The sequence below is a fragment of the Phacochoerus africanus genome, chromosome X (genome assembly GCF_016906955.1).
Source record: "Phacochoerus africanus isolate WHEZ1 chromosome X, ROS_Pafr_v1, whole genome shotgun sequence".
NCBI classification, from domain to species: domain Eukaryota; kingdom Metazoa; phylum Chordata; class Mammalia; order Artiodactyla; family Suidae; genus Phacochoerus; species Phacochoerus africanus.
The window spans coordinates 123894012-123915111 of NC_062560.1; positions in this window are offsets into that span (position 1 = coordinate 123894012).

Genomic DNA, 21100 nt, shown 5'->3' on the forward strand with positions numbered 1-21100 from the left:
GATACCAACATTTGTCCAAAGTCCTCTGCAAACTCCCCATCACTGCTCTTCCTCTTCCATCCTTCTCTCAGTCCCCCTTCCCTTACTGCGTCTTTACTGAGCCAGGTTTTAGAAGCAAGTTACACTAAAGCCCCCTCTGGCTCTTCTTCTTTAGCGTAATAATCCATATGTTCCTGATCCTTTTGATTTGCAAATTATTAATGATATGAGGGTGAAGTTGTTTAAAAAACATTTGCCACCCCCTCAAGTAATCTTTTAAAAAGTAGAAAAGTCAAACCCCTCATTCCTCAGGCTCCAGCAATGCAAACCTCCTGATGCTTTTTCAGCAGAGTTTACCTCAACTCCAACCTATACAAAAGCCTGTGAAGAGGAGCAAGAACCTCCTTGGGGAGAAGCTTGGGGATTCAGGCACTAGGAGATTGAGATCAGAAAGCCCACGTCTTCCTCAGATATGGAGAAATAAAAAGAGTCCATATAAACAAACAAAAATGGTTTAGAAAAGGTAATGTCTGAGGCTTTCATGTGAGACCTGTTTGCCGAGAGATGTTTCCCCACCTTTCCATTCTGTCTCTCTAGGTGTTTTCACCTGTCATGACAACACGCAACTGTGTAAACTCAGAATGATGTTCAGGGTACACTTTGAATTTCCAAGTACAAATGGGACTTTGAGAGATAAGGAACCAGAATCTGAGTTTCTTAGAGAAAGAGAAGTGGGAGGGTTTAGGGAAGCCGCTACCTAGCTGTACTACTTTTCACTGGAGAAAAAAAAAAAAAAAAGGAAAACTAGGGGAAAGCTAATGGATCCAGATGAGTCCAATTCCTTGGCCTCATGTACTTAATACCCATCACTGATAATAGAGCTATTAGAATGAATGAGACAGGAGTTCTTGTGGCTCAGTGGGTTAAAGATCTGACATTGTCTCTGTGAGGATGCGGATTTGATCCCTGCCCTCACTCAGTGGCTTAAGGATCTGGCACTGCACTGCAGCACAGGTCATAGATGCAGCTTGTTGCTGTGGCTGTGGTATAATTGGACAGCAGCAGCTTCGATTCAACTCCTAGCCTAGGAACTTCTATATGCTGCAGGTGCAGAAGCAATAAAATAAAATAAAACTAAAAGAAAATACAATAAAAATGAAACAAACCACATGAGGACATTGCAGTTCTGATGTGTTCATTTTCATGATAAAAGCAGAGGAAAAGGAGCCTACCTAGCCCACTTTCTGTTGCTAGGTAGGGGGCTGAAAAACACCATGCCTGTGTTGAATCCCTCTGTTGGTGAGGGATCAGAGATGACTGCAGCTCGGCTGTGCCACCAGTCTTCAAGTTTCTAACATGTTCACCTCCTACTCCAATTTTCTGAGTTTTTCTTTAGTTGCCTCTCATGTTATTTATAGCATTATGGTTGTATTTCGCTGAGAGGTACTTACCTTATCTGAACCCGAAATCTCTCATTTTACCGGCAAGATTTGAATTTGCAATGATTTTCAGTGCCATGTTTGGAGAATCCTTGTTGGAAGGCGAGGCAACTACCGAGGCATCTCCCTGCCACATGCCACAACTACCGAGGCATCTCCCTGCCACATGCCACAACTACCGAGGCATCTCCCTGCCACATGCCTCCCTGGAGAATGTTTTAGAACAGAGAAAAGGAAGGAGTAAATGATAGGATATTCATGACTCTTTAGTCAAAAGCAGCCACTGCAAACATAAAAATGAAAACAGGAGAGAATACAGGAAATCAGATGTAGCCCTATCTTCCTTTATCCACCCCCACGTTCCTATGCAACTCCCACTCTCATCGCATCCCAGACCTTCTCACTGGACACCTGAAGACAGGAGTGGTATCGAGTGCTCACTTACCCTTTTGTCTTAGTCCATTCAGGCCACTGTAAAATTACCTATATTGCCCTAAAATCACCTAAAATTACCCACGGTAAAATTAGGCTGGGTAGCTTGTAAACAACAGAAATATATTCCAGTTCTAGAGATGGGAGGTCTGAGATTAGGGCGCCAGAAGAGTTGAGTTTTGGTGAAGGCCCTCTTCAATTTTGCCAATTTGGGTAAGGGAGATACTTCTTAGATCAAAAGCATGATCCATGAAAGAATAAATGGAAAATTTTAACCTCATCCAAATTAACTTCTCTTTTTTGAAAGATACTATTGAAGAGGATGAAAAGAGCACTCAGTTGGGAATGGGAGAACACATTCACAGATCACATATCTGATAAGGAAGTTGTACCCAGAATTTAGAAAGAATGTCCAATACTCATTAACAAGTCAAAAACAATTAAAAATGGACAAAAAAATTTAAATAGGCACTTCACCCAAAGAGAAGTAGGGATGGGGACTGATCACATGAAGAGATGCTCCATATCATTAGGAAATAGGGCAAGGCAAATCAAGACCACCACGTGTATTTGAATGGCTAAAATTAAAATGACAGACAATAAAAATTAATAGGCAATAAAAAGTACTGGCAAAGATGTAGAGCAACTAGAATTCTTATAAATTGGTAGTATATAAAACCATACAACCACACTGGAAACCAGCTTGAAAGTTGCTTTAAAGTAGATATATGACTACTGTATTATATGATCCAGCATTTCAAAGAGAATTAAAGCATATTTCCATATAGATATTTGTACGCCAAGGCTCATAGCTATTTTACTTCTAATAATCAAAGCCCAAATCACTCCAAACTGGAGACAGATGCTAATCCACAGGTTAAAGCATTCAGAAAAAAAGAGCTGTGGTATATCCACATCATGGAAGACTCTTTATCTATAAAAATAAACAAATTATTGATTCACATACCAATATGGATCAACTTCAAACTAATTATGCTGAGGAAAACAACGGAGACCAAAAAAAGGCTACCAACTCTATGATTCCATTTTGATAGAAATAGATAAAACAAAACATAATCTTTAGTGACAAAATGCAGATCAGTGGTTGTCTTGGTATGTGATGGTAAGATGGGGAAGGGAGGGATCACAAAGGGACAAGAGGAATGATCTGGAAACAATGGATGAAGTTCCCTATTTTGAAGGTGGTAGAGGTTTTACGGGTGAATAAACATACCCGATGTAGCAAAGTGTAGCCTTTAAATTGTGCCAAATATACCTTAATGATGCTCTTTAAATGGAAAAGGATTGTAATAGCCCCAAATAAAATACAATCATCTCCCAAAATAAAGTCATCCCTTAAGACAAAAAGCCCCAAGTAAGAAGTACATACTCATACAAACAATTCAAAAATAAGATATCCAAAAACAAGCTCCAAAAAATCAACAGACACCAACACAAGTTCTCTACCCCTAACGAAACAATTTCTACCCCAGTGTACCAAAACCTCTATAAACAATGAAAAAATGAAGACGAGGGGCAAATAAATCATGAATAAAACAAAACCAGTAAGATTTTGAAAAAATCCCTACCAATAACCCTCCATATAAGCCAAGCTCAGTAGCTTCTCCCCAATGGCTTAGCTGGTTAAGGATCTGCTGTTGTCACTGCAGTGGCTTGGAGCACTGCTGTGGTGGGGCAGGTTTGATCCTTGATCTGGGAACTTCTGCCTGCCTAGGACATAGCATCCCCCTCCCCCCAAAAAAACTAAGCTCAGTAATTAGGATTAAAAAATAAATACAGCAACTACAGTAAAGTCCAAACACAAACAATACATGAATACATCAATAAGAAAATACACTGCAATTACCATACCTAATTCAAGCATACATACACTGAGGCAAAACATACGAAATGCAAATGAACTCCAACAACTTGCACAAACCAAATCCAAATATAATGCATACAAATAAACACCCACAAAATAAAATTTAAAGAGATCTACACAACTGTTAAAGGGAAAAAACAGTAAAATCCACCAAACGAAATTATACAAATTTTAAAATCCCCCAAGACAAGGAAAATGCACACATAAACAGACACATACAGACATGAAAAAGCACAACTAAAACTCCAAAGCACATCTAGAAAAAAAAAAATCAAAACATGTGAACGTATCAAGAACAAAGAAACCCAGATTTAAACCAAACACAAATAATTCAAAAGTAACACCCCTGGGAGTTCCCGTCGTGGCTCAGTGGTTAACGAATCCGACTAGGAACGATGAGGTTGCGGGTTCAATCCCTGGCCTCGCTCAGTGGGTTAAGGATCCAGCGTTGCCGTGAGCTGTGGTGTGGATCACAGATGCCGCTCAGATCTGGCGTTGCTGCGGCTTTCACATAGGCCGGCGGCAACAGCTCCGATTAGACGACCCCTAGCCTGGGAACCTCCATATGCCAAGGGTGTGGCCCTAGAAAAGACAAAAAGACAAAAAAGTTAACACCCCAAATAAACCAGAATCAAAATGATTATTACTAAAAAACAAGCCAAAATTCAGGCCAAAAAAAACAACCCCTCATCAAACATACAAGCAAATATCAGCCCAAATTGTTATACACACAGAAATAGAAAGGAAATACTCTCATTAACAAAATAAAGTCAAACTTTAAATACCTCACTGGCATGGACAGGGACAAATCTAGGCATGTGAAACTTTCTACAAAAAGAAACTCACAGAGCTTCTAAGACGGGAACACACTTTTTTTTTTTTTTTGGTCTTTTTGCCTTTTCTAGGGCCACTCCTGAAGCATACGGAGGTCCCCAGGCTAGGGGTCAAATCGGAGCTGTAGCCACTGGCCTACACCAGACCCACAGCAACGCGGGATCCAAGCCGCATCTGCGACCTACACCACAGCTTGCGGCAAGGCCGGATCCTTAACCCACTGAGCAAGGCTAGGGATCGAACCCGCAACCTCATGGTTCCTGGTCGGATTCGTTAACCACTGCGCCACGACGGGAACTCCGGGAACACACTTCCTAAGCAAGAGATACTAGTTGTACACAGGAAGGAATACAGTAATATTAGCAGATTAAAATAGAGGAATTCCTTTCCTCTTGGTCACAATCTAAATTCCTCCCAAGATTTGGAGTGGGATAATACATGTAACTGATCTGAGAAGACAGCAAAATTCTACCTACTTCCACTTGTCCATTCAAGGCACTGATGTGATGTGCTTTAGAGGAGCTTATCTGGGAGTGGGCATCAGGATTAAAGTGGCTTCCCCACCCTCATTTCCCAGTCACTACCCCAGTCCTACAGATGGTCTCCAGGGGTCTGGTGTCATTCATCTTCTCTCTGTGACTCCTGTTTATTTTCTTCAAATACTTTGAACTAAGAACAGGCAATTCATGCAATATGGAAGGGAAAAGGCAAAGTGACATGTCCTCATCCTTCAGAAGTTTGAGATGAGGACCTTCCCTTCCCTTCATCCTTTCACAGAATTTAAAAATCAAAAGGCTAAAGAGAGTAAAAGGAACTAAGCAAATTATATATGTTCAAGGCATCTTTTTAACCTTTATTGGTTATGGTGAATTCAAAAAGAACTGACATATATGTATATAATAAATAACAAGGACCTACTGTAAAGCACAGGGAACTATATTCCATACCTTACAACATCCTAAAATGGAAAAGAATCTGAAAAAGAATATATATATATATATATACACACACACACACACATATCAATAACTGAATCAATGTGCTGTACACCTGAAACATTGTAAATAATCTATACTTCAATAAAAGAATATATATATACAAAAGCATATATTTTAAATAAATATTTATATATATGTATATATTTACATACATTCAATTTGGAAGGAAACCTGCATATTTTTCCAAGCAAGAAACTGCATCCAAACCCCTGAGGAACAACTTAATCTTTGACCTTTGGTCACAGAGTGAAAGCAGGAGGGGATCTGAAAAGCCCCAAAGGAAAAGGAAGAGGCTTGGGAACTAAAAAGAACACTTTTAGGAAAGAGTAGGTTAGAGGTTTGGAGAGGTCTCAGGAGTACTTAGCTTCTGCAAACAGTAGAAGTTCAGAATGCACCAAGAGGGAAACCCGAATCCTCACCACAAATTTTCACCTCCATTGGATAAGGATATACAAATCCCTGGGAAAATTCTGTGGGTGCCTTCCCAGGAGCCCTCAGTCTCTAGGTCTCACTCCCCAAGACGTGCATATGAGAGTCAACTGAGTCAGCCCAGGAATGAGAGGATGGTGTTTGGACTCAAGAGGGCAGGGGCAGCTCAGCGTTGGCAGCTATATACGCTCACCCCAGAGCCACCACGTATTTCACATATGATGTGCATTACTCTACTCAAAAAGGTGACAGTCATGTTTTAGTCTATATGAATGACACCCTTTGGAGTAGGGCACCACACTCAACTGAAGTTGGTGGCCCTGTCTAATGTACACAGATAATTTTCATCCAACGTTGAATGTCTAGCATGGGAAAGACCACCCCACTGTCCTTCTCTTAACCTTCCTGAGTGCGTATCGTTTTCCTTTCTACATATTTAACATGCTGGTTTGGAGGCCTGAAAGATAACAAAACTCCTCCGTTTTTCTTTTCTTCGGGTAAGACAGAACTTCATCAACATTTTCCTATTGATTTTCACATTGTCCGAAATGGCTTATTCAAAATGGTCTGCTATCCACCAAAGCTAAAGGTTTGCCCAACATACCTACCACATCCTTCTGTGCCCCGACTTTTCCAGAGTTCAATAACTTAACTCCAAAACCCTTGAAAAAAAAAAAAAAAAAACAAGGTAAACAGGCAGGAAACTCAAGAGAGCAGGGAAATTATTTAGATGGTGTCAGGATTCACAGGGCAGAAGTCCCATTTTTCTCCACCGTTCCTGGGAGTGTTTGATTCTTCCTTCAGAGATCTGGTTGCTTTTTTTTGTTTTGTTTTGTTTTTTTACCTTTCCCTAGAGTCCTTGTTGTTGAGAGAATATCCACCATCCGCCAATCTTTTCATCTGGAGACACAGGCCTCCAGGGGTCTGTCATTCTTTTTTAAAACTGAAGCTGAGGGGAAGTTAGAAGCAAGGTGTTGAAAGAAATCCACACGTACAAAACCAGTTTTATTTTAAAAGCTACAGAGATATGTTAAACAAGAGTCTGTAGAGAGGGAGACGGGTGTATTTGGTCAAATATACAATTAGCTAAATTACTTGTCATGGAGAGAGAGGGGGGAGAATGAACTAGGGGATATTTAAACTGGAGGTCGCCAAGTCCCCCAGCACTCAGGCACCTCCATTGCTATCAACAGACTAAAATGACTCAAGTCGAAGTCTCAGACTCACATCCATCCAAGTCAAAACTGAAATAAACAAACAATACCTTTAAAAGAAAATTCTCGGTCAATAAGGACACGGCACAATTCTCAACATCACTAACCATTAGAAAAATGAAATCAAAACCACAATGAGCTAGAATTTCACACCCATTAGGATAGCTATTACGGAAAACAAAAACAAAATAGAAAAAAACAAGTACTGGTGAGGACATGTAGAAACTGGAACATCTGTGCCTCGTTGGTGGGAATGTAAAACTGTGCTGCCACCATAGGAAAAACAGCACGGCAGTTCTTGAAGAACATACAAATGAAATTACCATGTGATCCAGCAGTTGTACTTCTGAGCATATACTCCAAACAAGTGAAAACAGAGATTGGAAAAGGTATTTGTACACCAACGTTCATAGCAGCAGTATTTTTCATAATAGCCAAAAGGTGGGAACAACCCAACGGTCCACTGGCAGATAAATGGATATTCAAAATGTGGTATACAATACAGTGGATGCTTATTCAGCCTCAAAAAGGAAGGAAATTCTATATGCTGGAACATGGATACATGTTGAAGACATTATGCCAAGCGAAATGAGCTCATCACAAAGAGACTATCGTTTCAGTCAGAAGTAGTACCTAGAACAGGCAAATTCACAGAGACAGAAAGGAGCACACAGGTTACCAAGGGCTAGGGGTGAGGGGTTGATGGAGAGTTATTGTTTAAGGGGAACACAGTTTCAGGTTGGAAAGATGAAAAAGTCGGGGGTCTGGATAGCAGTGATGGTTGCACGGCAGTAGGACTGTACCTAATGCCAATGAAGAATAACTCAAAAAAGGGTTCAAATCTGTATATAAATTTAACTACTATTTTCTTAATCCCCTTCCAAGAAACCCCAAATCTATAACACCCAGAAAAAAACGAAGCACCTTGCAAAAAAATAAATAAAATGAATGATAAAGAAAAACAAATCACACAACCACAATACAAAGTAAGTACACAATGCTATTCAGTGGTAACAAGGCGAGTAGATAAAACAGCATTTTTCCTCCTCTTCCCTCTTTAACCTAAAGTCTCCTATTTAAGGCAGGCAGCAAATTTCCCTGAAAGAAGCTGTCATGTCAGCTCCTAGCGTGGATTAAAAGACAGGAGAATCAGGAAGCCCCCATTTCCCTACATGGAAATGTAAAATGTACAACTTGATTCCCACACACTGCTCCAAACTCAAGGCGCTGACACACTGTCTGTCTTCCCCCAACGAAATTAGGAAGGAACGTCAAAAGGGGGATATAAAAACCAACTTAGGGAGCTCCCGTCAGGGTGCAGTGGTTAACCAATCCAACTAGGAACCATGAATGAGGTTGCAGGTTCCATCCCTGCCCTTGCTCAGTGGGTTAAGGATCTGGCGTTGCCGTGAGCTGTGGTGTAGGTTGCAGACGCGGCTCGGATCCCACGTTGCTGTGGCTCTGGCGTAGACCGGAGGCTACAGCTCCGATTCAACCCCTAGCCTGGGAACCTCCATATGCCGCAGGAGCGGCCCAAGAAATGGCAAAAAGACAAAAAAAAAAAAAAAAAAAAGAAAGTTTCCTGAAGAAGCCAACTGCAGTAGGGAAAGGTACCTAAGCTCAAAAGAAAGTAGCTCTCTGGACGCGTATAAACACCCACCAGTTTCAGGGCTGCCACCTACGTTTTGCCAAGATGATGTTACGTGTTAACTAATTTATCCTCCCGCCTGAAAAAAATGAAAAACAAAAAACCTGTCACAATATAGGAAACAACAGCTTATAAGACACTAGAAATCAGGCAGTGAAAGATAGTGATCCATCCCTGAGACATGGGCGGCAAATAATAAACAATATTTCTATATTCTAGGAAAGAACAAGTTTGATTTAAACATTTTAAAATTATACCATTTAATGTGGAATAAAAAATACAGATGCAACTATAAATAAATGGAGACATATATGTGCTAATGGATTGGAAGAGTCAGTACAGTAAGATGTCAAATCTTTTTACATGGATCCATCAATTCATTTAAATCCTCATCAAAAATCTCAGCAGGGATTTTTCTCAGTATCAACAATTTGATTCTAAGATTTATAAAAAAAAAAAATACAAAAAAACCAGAATAGCTAAACCAATTTTTTTTAAAAAAAGATACAAAGTTGGAAGACTAACATTGTCTGATTCCAGCACCTACTATAAAGGTACAGTAATCAAGAGAGTATGATACTGGTGAAAAAAAAAAAAAACAGATAAAAAGATTACTGCAAAAGAATAGAGAGCCCAGAAATATACCCTCATAAATAAAATTTTAAAATAGAATGTGGATCAACTGGAGATGGGTAGAGAGACACCACCTATTTCTGGTACTGGTCCCGAGCGTTACAGCCACTTTGAATGTTTGGCAGCTTTGGGTAAGTTAAACCTTCACATATGGCTCAGTGATCCCACTCCTAGATAGTCACCCTAGAGAAATGAAAACCTGTGTTCACACAAAAAGCTGTATTTAAATATTTATTGCAGTTATATTCTTAATTGTCCCAATCTGGAAATAACCCAAATATCCTTCAAGAGTTTAATGGATAAAAACACTGTGGTACATCCATTCCATGCATGAAATACTATTTAGCAATAAAAACACACACACACAACTTCCTGAACATCAAGTGCATTATGCCAAGTGAAAACAGCCTAATATAAAGACTATATTCTGTATAATTTCACTTATTTGAAACAAAGCTACAATGACAGAATGCACATGCACTGTTTACAGAGACCAAAGGTGAGGAAAAAGGATCAACTGTAAATGGACATGAAGGAACTTGGGGGCTGACAGAAATGTTAGCTGCATTCTTGAATATATATACATAATTTTATTTTTTTTTCCATCATAGCTGGTTTCCAGGGTTCTGTCAATTTTCCACTGTACAGCAAGGTGACGCAGTCACCCATACATATTTACATTCTTTTTCTCACTTTATCATGCTCCATCCTAAGTGACTAGACATAGCTCCAGTGCTGTGTAGCAGGATCTCATTGCTTACCCATTCACAAGACAATAATTTGCATCTATTAACCCCATATTCCCAGTCCATGCCACTCCCTCCCCCTCAGCAACCACAAGTCTCCTCTCCAAGTCCATGACTTTCTTTTCTGAGGAAAGGTTCATTTGCGCCATATATTAGATTCCAGATTTAAGTGACCTCATATGGTGTTTATCTTTCTCTTTCTGACTTAGCTCACTTACTATGTGAGTCTCTAGTTCCATCCATGTTGCTGCACATGGCATTATTCTGTCATTATTTATGGCTGAGGAGTATTCCATTATGTATTAATCCATTCATCTGCTGATGGACATTGAAGTTGTTTCCATGCTTTGGCTATTATGAATAGTGCTACAATGAACATACAGGTGGCATGTGTCTTTTTCAAAGAAAGTTTTGGCCAGATATATGCCCAAGAGTGGGGTTGCTGGGTCATATGGTAGTTCTCTATTTATATAATTGAATATATTTGTAAAAGTTCATTAATATATATGAGGTGAAGTGAGACAAATAGCTTTTTGGAAAGAGACAGCAATATTGACAAACATCAGTTGCCAACTCAATGTTCTGTTGTGATTCAAAGGCTGGGGAAATCAGGATAAACTAATTTTCCAATATAGGAATGTGCAGAATACAAAGTGCTTCCCGTGAATTGCTGCAGTGCTAAAGTAGTCTCCAGGACTATGATGCTTGCCATCTCTTAGCTTTCTCTGTTTGTCTCTCTTCTAGTCTCTCTTTGAAGGAGCTAGGTTAAGATCAGATGCTTTAGGGACAGAAAAGAAATGCTGGGGCAGCATTTCTTTAGTCCTAAGGGTCTGAGAATGAAACTTCTCGTCACTGCAACAAATGTTCGTATTTCACCTAAAACACACACACACCCCAATACTTAAACTGTGCAGAGATTAACTGAGTGAAAAGTTCTTATCACCATCTGAACTTCTGCTGATACCGTGGCATCACAGAGGATAGTAAAGAAGAAAGAGATTCTAGGTTCCTTAGAAGAGAAGTGGCCTTAGTGCACAAGAGGGAAAAGGGTGAAAGAAAAGAGGAACCATGGACCCAACCCAAAATTGCCTTAGGTCCTTGTAGAGCAAAGGTATGTACCTCTTTGAAGACCCTGGATGAGAAGTTGTTCCAAGGGCCCTCAGATCCTCGGTCTAGTCTTTTCAGAGGCACTTGGAGCCCAGGCCTGGCCAAGCTTGCTCCAATTGGTCAGGTGTGACACCTGCCACGGCCGGAGCCCAGCACCCTCCCTGCCATTTGGGGCTGGGGGGCAACTCTATCCTCCAGTCTTGCGGGGGGGGGCAGGGGGCACCCTGCAGCAGCAACACCTCTTACCCTGGACATGGCACCTCGGAGGAGCAAACCCAACCCACCTCAGCAGAAGTTACCGAAGCCCTCCCCCCACCGTGGTGGAGGAGGCGCAGAGGCCAGACACCTCTGCCGCTGGTGCAGGGTCCTGCTCGGGGTCTGGCCCCACCGGGGCGCTCACCCACACACCTGCCCTCTCCCTTCCCACAGCTTCGGGAGACCGGACCATCCGCCTCCGGCCCCGCCCCAAGCGTGGTCCCTGGGGCCTGGTGGGCCGGTCTGCTGCGGAAGGGAGCGAGCAAGGGGCGCGGGCTGCCCCCACGAAGAGGGCGGGAAGGGGACGGAGGAAGGCACCCGCGACTCTGCACACTGACAGGGGCTCAAACCCGGCAGAGGCCAGGCGCAGGGCCCGCGGCCGTCCTATAAGAGTCTTCTGAGAGATTGGTGATGTGGCTAAAGAGAGGGCAGCTGTACACAGACACCCACATTGTCCTCACCAGGCCAGCACATGTGACTGGACATGCTGTGAATTACCACACTCTAAAAAGTGCCAATCATATTTTAATGTACCTGATTGGCACTCTTTGGAGTGGGGCACTGCACAGAGTATGGTTTAATGTGGTGACTCTGCCCAAATACCCCCGACTGTGTTATTTTCATAATCACTGATGCTTCCATCTGTCAACTCCAGGATTTAAACACAAGGCATATGAAACCGCCACTCCAAAGCCCTCCCTCTTCCAGCTCTCCCCACAATCGTATGCCCTCACCTGCTGCATGCATGATCTACAGGTTTTCAGGCTAAGACAGAATGATCCTTTCGTCTTTTTTCTCTCACTCAGAGAAGATATATCCTCATCTGGTTAATCTGTTGAATTTCAAGTCATTAGAGGTGATGCTTTATATGACTGGTTTTCCTACAAAGTTGAAGTTCCCATCAATATACCCAATATATCCTTCAATCTCAAATTTCATGTCACTTAGTGGAAGGCAGAATTCTTAGTCTCCACAAGGTAAGTCCCCATGTGCATGCTCAGCATAAGCCCCTCCCCTTTTGTGTCAGCAAAACTTATTTTTTTCCCCAGGGCTGCACCTGTAGCATATGGAGGTTCCCAGGCTAGGGGTCGAATCACAGCTGCAGCTGCTGGCCTATACCAGAGCCACAGCAACGCGGGATCCGAGCTCTGTCTGTGACCTACACCACAGCTCCTGGCAACACAGGATTCTTTTTTTTTTTTGTCTTTTTTTTTATTGTTGTTGTTGCTATTTCTTGGGCCGCTCCCGCGGCATATGGAGGTTCCCAGGCCAGGGGTTGAATCGGAGCTGTAGCCACCGGCCTACGCCAGAGCCACAGCAACGCGGGATCCGAGCCGTGTCTGCGACCTACACCCCAGCTCACGGCAACGCCGGATCGTTAACCCACTGAGCAAGGGCAGGGATCGAACCCGCAACCTCATGGTTCCTAGTCGGATTCGTTAACCACTGCGCCACGACGGGAACTCCAACACAGGATTCTTAACCCACTGAGCGAGGCCAAGGATCGAACCTGCATCCACATGGATACTAGTTGGGTTCATAACCCAGTGAGACACAGTGGGAACGCCAAGATCTTTCAATTTTATGGGTTATCATTCCCATGATTATGTTAAGTTTTATAGCCAAATGGATGTTATAGATGTAATTAAGGCTATTAATATTTTGAATTTGATTTACTCTAAAGGTAATTATCCTGAGAGAACCTGACCTAATTAAGGAAGGTCTACGCAGCATCCTCTCCCTCTCTGAACATGTTCATTACCACTGGGATATTCCGGGTGATCAGTAAGTAGGATTCACATAAGTGGGGGCGAAAACGTCCCAATGTTATCAATTTCTTTAGCTTAAGGGAGTGCCCATTGTGAATCTAACTAGCATAAATGAGGATGCGGGTTCAGTCCCTAGCTTTGCTCAGTAAGTCTGGGATCTGGTGTTGCCATGGGCTGTGGTGTAGGTCACAGACGTGGTGTAGGTCACAGACATGGCTCGGATCTGGCGTTGCTGTGGCTGTGGTGTAGGCTGGCAGCTGCAGCTCCGATTGGACCCCTAGCCTGGGAATTTCTATTTGCTGTGGGTGTGGCCCTAAAAAAGCAAAAAAAAAAAAAAAAATCTTTAGCTTAAAAATACATGTCTGGATTTTCACTAGAGTTAAGTATTTGTGTCTAAGCCCTCCTTTCCACTTCCCCTTTGATAAAAACCATCAAAATGTGAGATGAAAGGATCTAATCATCTACCTGAAAGCTTTGGCCAGCCTTGTTGGCAATGACTGAGGCATTGGCTCTACAACATTTTCTCTGAGAAAGCAATTCCAAAGAAGTACAAGGGGAGGAGCAGGAGGAGAAGGAGACAGGAGAGGAAGGGGAGGAGGAGGGGAAGTTGATGATATAGAGGCCAGAGACAACAGAGACAGCAGCCTCGAAAAGCAAAGTGCCATGTCACAGACAAAAATCACGTGGCGAGGAACAGCAGGGGATCTCCAGAAAACGAAAGCCTTCGTCACATAGCTAAAAGGAAGCGAATTTTGTCAGTTTGGGAAGAGAACCTTGAGCCTCAGATGAGATCACAACTCCAGTTGTGAGCTTTATGTCAGCCTTGTGAGACCTTGAACTGAGACTCAGTTAAGCTATGTACAGACTCCTGAACCATAGGAACCATGTGATAATAAATGTGTATTTTTTAAGTTGTTGATTTGAGGTAATTTCTTACATAGCAATTGAATTAATATGCCTTTGTCTAGCACCCCAAACATTAATGTCAAACCCCAAAAGAATCAGGAGTTCCCATCGTGACTCAGTGGTTAACGAATCTGACTAGGAACCTTGAGCTTGGGGGTTTGATCCCTGGCCTTGCTCAGTGGGTTAAGGATCCGGCGTTGCCGTGAGCTGTGGTGTAGGTCGCAAACAAAGCTTAGATCCTGCATTGCTGTGGCTCTGGCATAGGCCGGTTGCTACAGCTCCGGCTGGACCCCTAGCCTGGGGACCTCCATATGCCGCGGGAGCAGCCCAAGAAATGGCAAAAAAAAAAGACAAAACAAAACAAAACAAAAAACAAAAAGAATCAGACAAAGCATGCATAAAAGACAAAACAAAACAAAACAAAAAAACAAAAAGAACCAGACAAAGCATGCATAAATCTCAAGGGAGACAACGAGAGAAGAGTTGGTATTTGCCAACTAGCAGAAAGCAACAATTCCTTCTCTTCCCCCTTCCTCAAAGAAATAAAATATAAAACTTACCTGGATTGATTTCCAAGAAAGAAAATGGGCTAAGTGCCTAGAATTGCTTTGTTCCTCTTCTCATCCTGTATATCATCGGCCTTATATCAGAGGTCTGGTTGTAGAGAGGATCTTTCCCGAACTTTCCATTTTGAGCCACAGCCAGTTCTCTGTGTACATTTTTTTCTGGCCTAAAGTAACATGGAAGAACGTAGGCAAATAGATACCAAGATTAAAAAAAAAAAAATCTTATTTTAAAAGCATGAAAACCAAGTTATAAGAAAGTTTATGGATGGGGAACTTGGAAATTTTGGGAAAATATTAGCTGCCCATGTCACTCACTATGAGGAGAGAAAGTTAAGATATCAGGGATACTTATAGTGAATTTCCCCAAGTCCTCCTGATTTCAGGGTCTTATCTTGGTTTCACGAGCCTAAAAAATGAGTCAAGTCTGTAGCTTAGAGAACTGTAAGAAGTCCCACATTGTCTATAAATATAGAAGACTCAAAATATTTATATTCACCCAACCATCACTGGTCCCCAAGTTTGCTCTTATTTGTGGTCATAGCCTCTTCTCCTTTATTCATAATAGGGACATTATCAGATGAAACAGAGTAGGGAGGAAAATTTTCACACTACCTAGGATCTAATGATTCTCTATCATCGTCTCTCTCCCTTTCCCCCCTTCTCTTTACCTCTCTCCTCACTGAATTAGGAAGGAACACACCAAAAGGAAACTAAGAGAAAAACTAAGGATATGTGAATTTCAAGAGTAACAACAAAAAAATTACATCACAGTCCAAGTTCCTCAATATGATGCACAAATCCTAATAAATTGGACACGTATACAGGATTCAAGCATTCTTTCAAAAGAATGATCATGTTTTAGACACAGGGGGAAGGGAGGAAGGAAGACCAGGATCTCTATACCTGAGATAGAAAATATTTTGAGCCTCAGAAGGTTAAGGAGAAGTCTTAAAATGGGGAGAGAAGCTAAGACATGAGAAGAATTTCACATATTTCTTTTGGAGATAGGAAAGAGGTTTTGCAAAAAGAGTAATATGTTCTAGGCAGAATGGAACAACATAATACTACAGAAAGCCTTATTCTGGAGTTCCCATCATGGCGCAGCAGAAATGCATCCGACTAGGAACCATGAGGTTGCGGGTTCGATCCTTGGCCTCGCTCACTGGGTTAAGGATCTGGCATTGCCATGAGCTACGGTGTAGGTCCCAGACACAGCTCGGATCCTGTGTTGCTGTGGCAGTGCAGTAGGCCAGCAGCTACAGACAGGTCCAATTAGACCCTCAGCCTGGGAACCTCCATATGCCGAGAGTATGGCCCTTAACAGACAAAAAAGACCAAAAAAAAAAAAAAAGAAAGAAAGAAAAGAAAAGAAAGAAAGCCTTGTTGCAACTCCAACCAAATAACTTTAGAAAAATGGACGTGAGTCTCAGAACTCAATGGGATGTTTTAGGGCACCTTATGCTCTTAAGCTGTGCCTCTGAGAAGGCACCTAAAGGAGCTCTCTGAAGTAGTCCAACACAGGTATGGAAGGGTGTCACGCTTTCACTCTAGGGAAATCATCCCCTGCAATTAACTCAACACTCCCAACATACGCACAGTGTCATCATGTATGTGGTGCATGTCGTATGTTACTCCACTAACAGAGGTGTCAATCATTTTTAATTATACATGATTGCCACTCTCTGCAGTAGGGTAGCACACACAGTATGTCTAGGGATGGCTGCCCTGTCTACACACCCACTAATGCACCTCAGAAGCAACTCCTTAGTGTTGCCAGGCGGTGAATGATCAGTGAAATTTGTATTTTGGCCCTCTAAAGCACCAGCTCCACGGTCTTTCCTCATACTCCCCTGCTAGGTCCTATCTACTCACATACTGGATCTTTCATATGGCAGCTCTCAGAACCGATAAACATTAATTCTTACTCTTAGGTTCTGCCACTTCTGGAAGAAATGTTCTTGTATGCCTTGTCCTATACTTTTCCCCACTGCTGAATATAAACCATTAAGAAGAAGTTTGCATTTCCCGATCCAGTAATTAAGCAATAAATATACTTCATGGCACCAACCCAGGCTTGACTCACCTACCTCAACTCCAGTGAAACATACTGGGGAACGTACACGCGGTCCTAAATAAGAAGAGAATAAACAGTAGGTGGTTGGATGGAGAAAGTAGAACACCCCTTTCTTCCTCAGACTCCAGAGGGTATAAAGATCCCATTTCATTGAATAGCAGTTATCTACAACATCTAAAATCTATCTGACACTTGAAGATGCCCTTACATCGCTTCAGCTCTTGGAATTGCTGGGTCATTATCTGAAGCAAGATGGTTTAGAACACGTCATTGCACCACTTCCAGTCTGATAAGATCCTATATGATGCCTGCATTTCCCTGGGAAAGCCAAGTCTAAGACATCATTATAAAGGTACACAGACATGGTGAACAGATGCCAGAGGCTGGGGTTTTAGTATTTAAGATGACTATGGCCTACGAAAATGGGTTCTCTCTACCTCCAGCTTCCAACCAAGAGCTGCCGTGTACTTCTGGAACCAGGTGTAGTTGCAACTGAACCAGTCTAATACGTCAGAAGCCAAATATGTGGTTCACTCTTCCACCACTCAGCCCACTATCAGAGTGGAGGCTCTCTTGCAGGAGCTGCATCTATGAATACTAGACCTCGAATACACTTTTCTCTAAGTCTTTGGGTTTAGGTTCCACATCCGGTGAGGCAAGCAAAGAAGAAAAAGATCTAATACCACGTACAGGCACCCTACTTGTAAAGCGGAAATGTCCCTCTGAGAGAAGCAGGCCTGCCTTCAGCGCCAGATTAGTGATTCTGTTATTTTTACCCAGGGTGAGAGGTTGCCCTGAATAACAGAGAATATTAGGCCCTCCCTAAAGAACAAGTCTTCATTTGTAACAGACTGTAGGGAATGTCAAACCTAACCACATTCTCAGAAACAGTATAGATTTTGGTGGTGAGTAAATAAAAAGAGGTTGTAGCAATATGAGAGTAATAAGTGGAAAAACAGTCCAGCTTGTTTACCAGAGAGAACAACAGGTAGAGATAGCTAATAAGAATGCTCTTGGTATCTGAAAAAAACCTTCAAAGACCTGCATCAAAACTACCTGTGCAAAAGGGTCTGAGTTATTTGTATCCAATTCTGGACCATTTGCGCCTATGGTATTTTGAAAACTACGTAATCGTCTTCCTACAACTAGGCAGTCTAGGGGCTGGGTATGCTACTTATGAAGGCAGACAATTTCACAGATAGAGCAGGAGGAGAAAGAGTCAAAGAGAACCCCACTAAAACACTGTCTTCTCTGTGCATAATGAAGCCTGTGCAATAACAAGAAAACATAAACTGCGTCATGCTGTAGATAAAACTTCACTGATATAATACTGCCAGGTCAATAAAGAAATATACAAGACAAAACAATAACGAAACAATCCCAGGGAGGAGGGAATCATTATCCAGAGGTGCTATGAATAATGATCTTTCAACCGAAATTATGAGACATGCAAATGAAATGAATCCCATACATAGGAGAGAAGCACACAATAGAAAATTCCTGTGACAGGTTCCAAATATCACACTAACAAGTAAAGGCTGTAAAGTAAACATTAGGAGTTCCTGTTGTGGCTCAGTGGAAATGATTCCGACTAGCATGCATGATGACTGTGGGTTCAATCCCCGGCCTTGCTCAGTGGGTAAAGGATCTGGTGTTGCCGTGAGCTGTGGTGTAGCTCACAGAGGCAGCTTGGATCCCACATTGCTGTGGCTGTGGTGGAGGCCAGCAGCTGTAGCTCTGATTCAACCTCTAGCCTGGGAAACTTCCATATGCCATGGGTGCAGCCCTAAAAAGCAAAAAATAAATTAAAAATAAATAGAGTAACCATTACATTTTCAAAGAAACAAATAAACAATTACTGGAGAAGAAAAGGATGTTATGATGACATGTATACCAAGATGTGTATCTCATCAAACATACATATGAAAAAAATTGGTAAAAAAAAAAAATTGTATGTGTGTCTTTTTGCCTTTTCTAGGGCCACACCTGTGGCACACGGAGGTTCCCAGGCTAGGGATCAAATCAGAGCTGTAGCCGCCAGCCTATACCAGAGCTACAGCAACATGGGATCCGAGCCTTGTCTGCGACCTACACCACAGCTCATGGCAATTCCGGATCCTTAACCCACTGAGCGAGGCCAGGGATCAAACCCACAAGCTCACGGTTCCTCCTAATTGGATTCATTAACCACTGAGACAGGATGGCAACTCCGGTAAAAAATATTTTTAAGTAAAGAATATTGAGTTTAAAAGCACAATATCAGAAATGAAAAAAATAGAGGGCCTCAAGGAGAGATTTGAATTCACAGAACAAAGAATCAGAAACTTGAATATAGGTTGAGAGTGGTAATACTTTCAAACTACAGAGAGTAAAATGAGTAAAGAAAAATGAGTAGAGCCTCACAGAAAGGTGGCCTATCAGAAGGAACCAAAAAATATAAAAGTAAAGGATAAAGGGCAAAAATCAGAAAAAAAAATCTTCAAAGAAATATGGCTGGGGGTTCCCACTGGCTCAGCCATTTCAGAACCCAACTAGTATACATGAGGATGCAGGTTTGATCCCTGGCCTTGCTCAGTGGATTAAGTATCCAGCACTGACATGAGCTGTGATGTAGGCTGCAGATCCTGTGTTGCTGTTGCTGCGGTACAGGTCAGCAGCTGTAGCTCTGATTCTAACCCTAGCCTTGGAAATTCCATATGCAGCAGGTGCAGCTCTAAAAAGAAAAAAAATAAGAAATAAGAATTTTTCAAAAGAAATATGGCTGAAACCTCTTCAAAATTAAGAAAAAACAGAGAGTGCCCGTCGTGGCACAGTGGTTAACAAATCCGACTAGGAACCATGAGGTTGTGGGTTTGATCCCTGGCCTTGTTCAGTGGGTTAAGGATCCGGCGTGGCCGTGAGCTGTGGTGTAGGTCGCAGATGCGGCTTGGATCCCATGCTGCTGCAGCTCTGGCGTAGGCCGGCAGCTACAGCTCTGATTCGACCCCTAGCCTGGGAACCTCCATATGCCACAGGAGCGGCCCTAGAAAAAGGCAAAAAAAAAAAAGAAAAAATAGTAATCTATTCATATTGAAAATGTGTGACAATGGAGTTCCCATCGTGGCTCAATGGTTAACCAACCTGACTAGTAACCATGAGGCTTCAGGTTCAAACCCTGGCCTTGCTCAGTGGGTTATGGATCCAGTGTTGCCGTGAGTTGTGGTGTAGGTCACAGACATGGCTTGGATCGCGCATTGTTGTGGCTGTGGCGTAGGCTGGTGGCTACAGCTCTGATTTGACCCCTAGCCTGGGAAACTCCATATGCCATGGGTGCGGCCCTCAATAGACCAAAAAAAAAAAAAAAAATCAAAAGTGGGACAAAACCAAAGCAGGAGAAATGAAGAAATACAAACATTATATTCAATCTCTTGGTGTTGGAATTAAATAAAGATGATGAGAGAAAGACATTGAGAAAGAAGGAATTTTGGTTTTCTCTTTTTTTCTTTAGGGAATTTTCAAAGATGCAAAAGTAAAGCAATTCATAGTACATAAGGGAGCCTCAATAATATTAACAGCTGACTTTTTCATCGGAAACCATGAAAGTTAGAAGATAGTGGAATAATATATTCAAAATGCTGGAAAAAAACTCCTCTCTGCCCAGATTCACATATGTAAGGCTAAACTATTTTATGGTGGCGAAAGAGGACATGGAGTTTATTTCCCTTCCATAAACACACCAAAAATACATCTACGTGCAGAATAATTCTCACTGAAAAATAATTGGAAGATGGAAGAAAGACCCCTATACAATGAAAGCTGTAAGAAATACCCACTGGTAGTCAGGTAGGGAGGAAAGAAAAGTGAGTAGGTTGGGACTTCAAGGGAAAAGTGTGTAGGTGCTGGCTTGCCCTGAGGCAAGATTAAGGGCAGAGTGAAGACTCCACTAGCAGCTGCTGGGTTCCCCACAACCATCTCATCATACACCCTAGGCCTAGCCAGGCAAATGATCTAGCCTCACTCACTCCATTTCACAGCTCAGCACTGGATCTGGGTAGAAAACGACCACAACCAGGGAAACCAGGGAGAAGCCTCAGAGAAGATGCAGAAGTGACCTGGTCCCACAGCTAAACCTGAGTGGGTTGGCAGCAGCCATTGTTGGTGCTTACTCAAGCAGCCTATCAGAAGCAGCCCTGAACTCTAAGGGCAG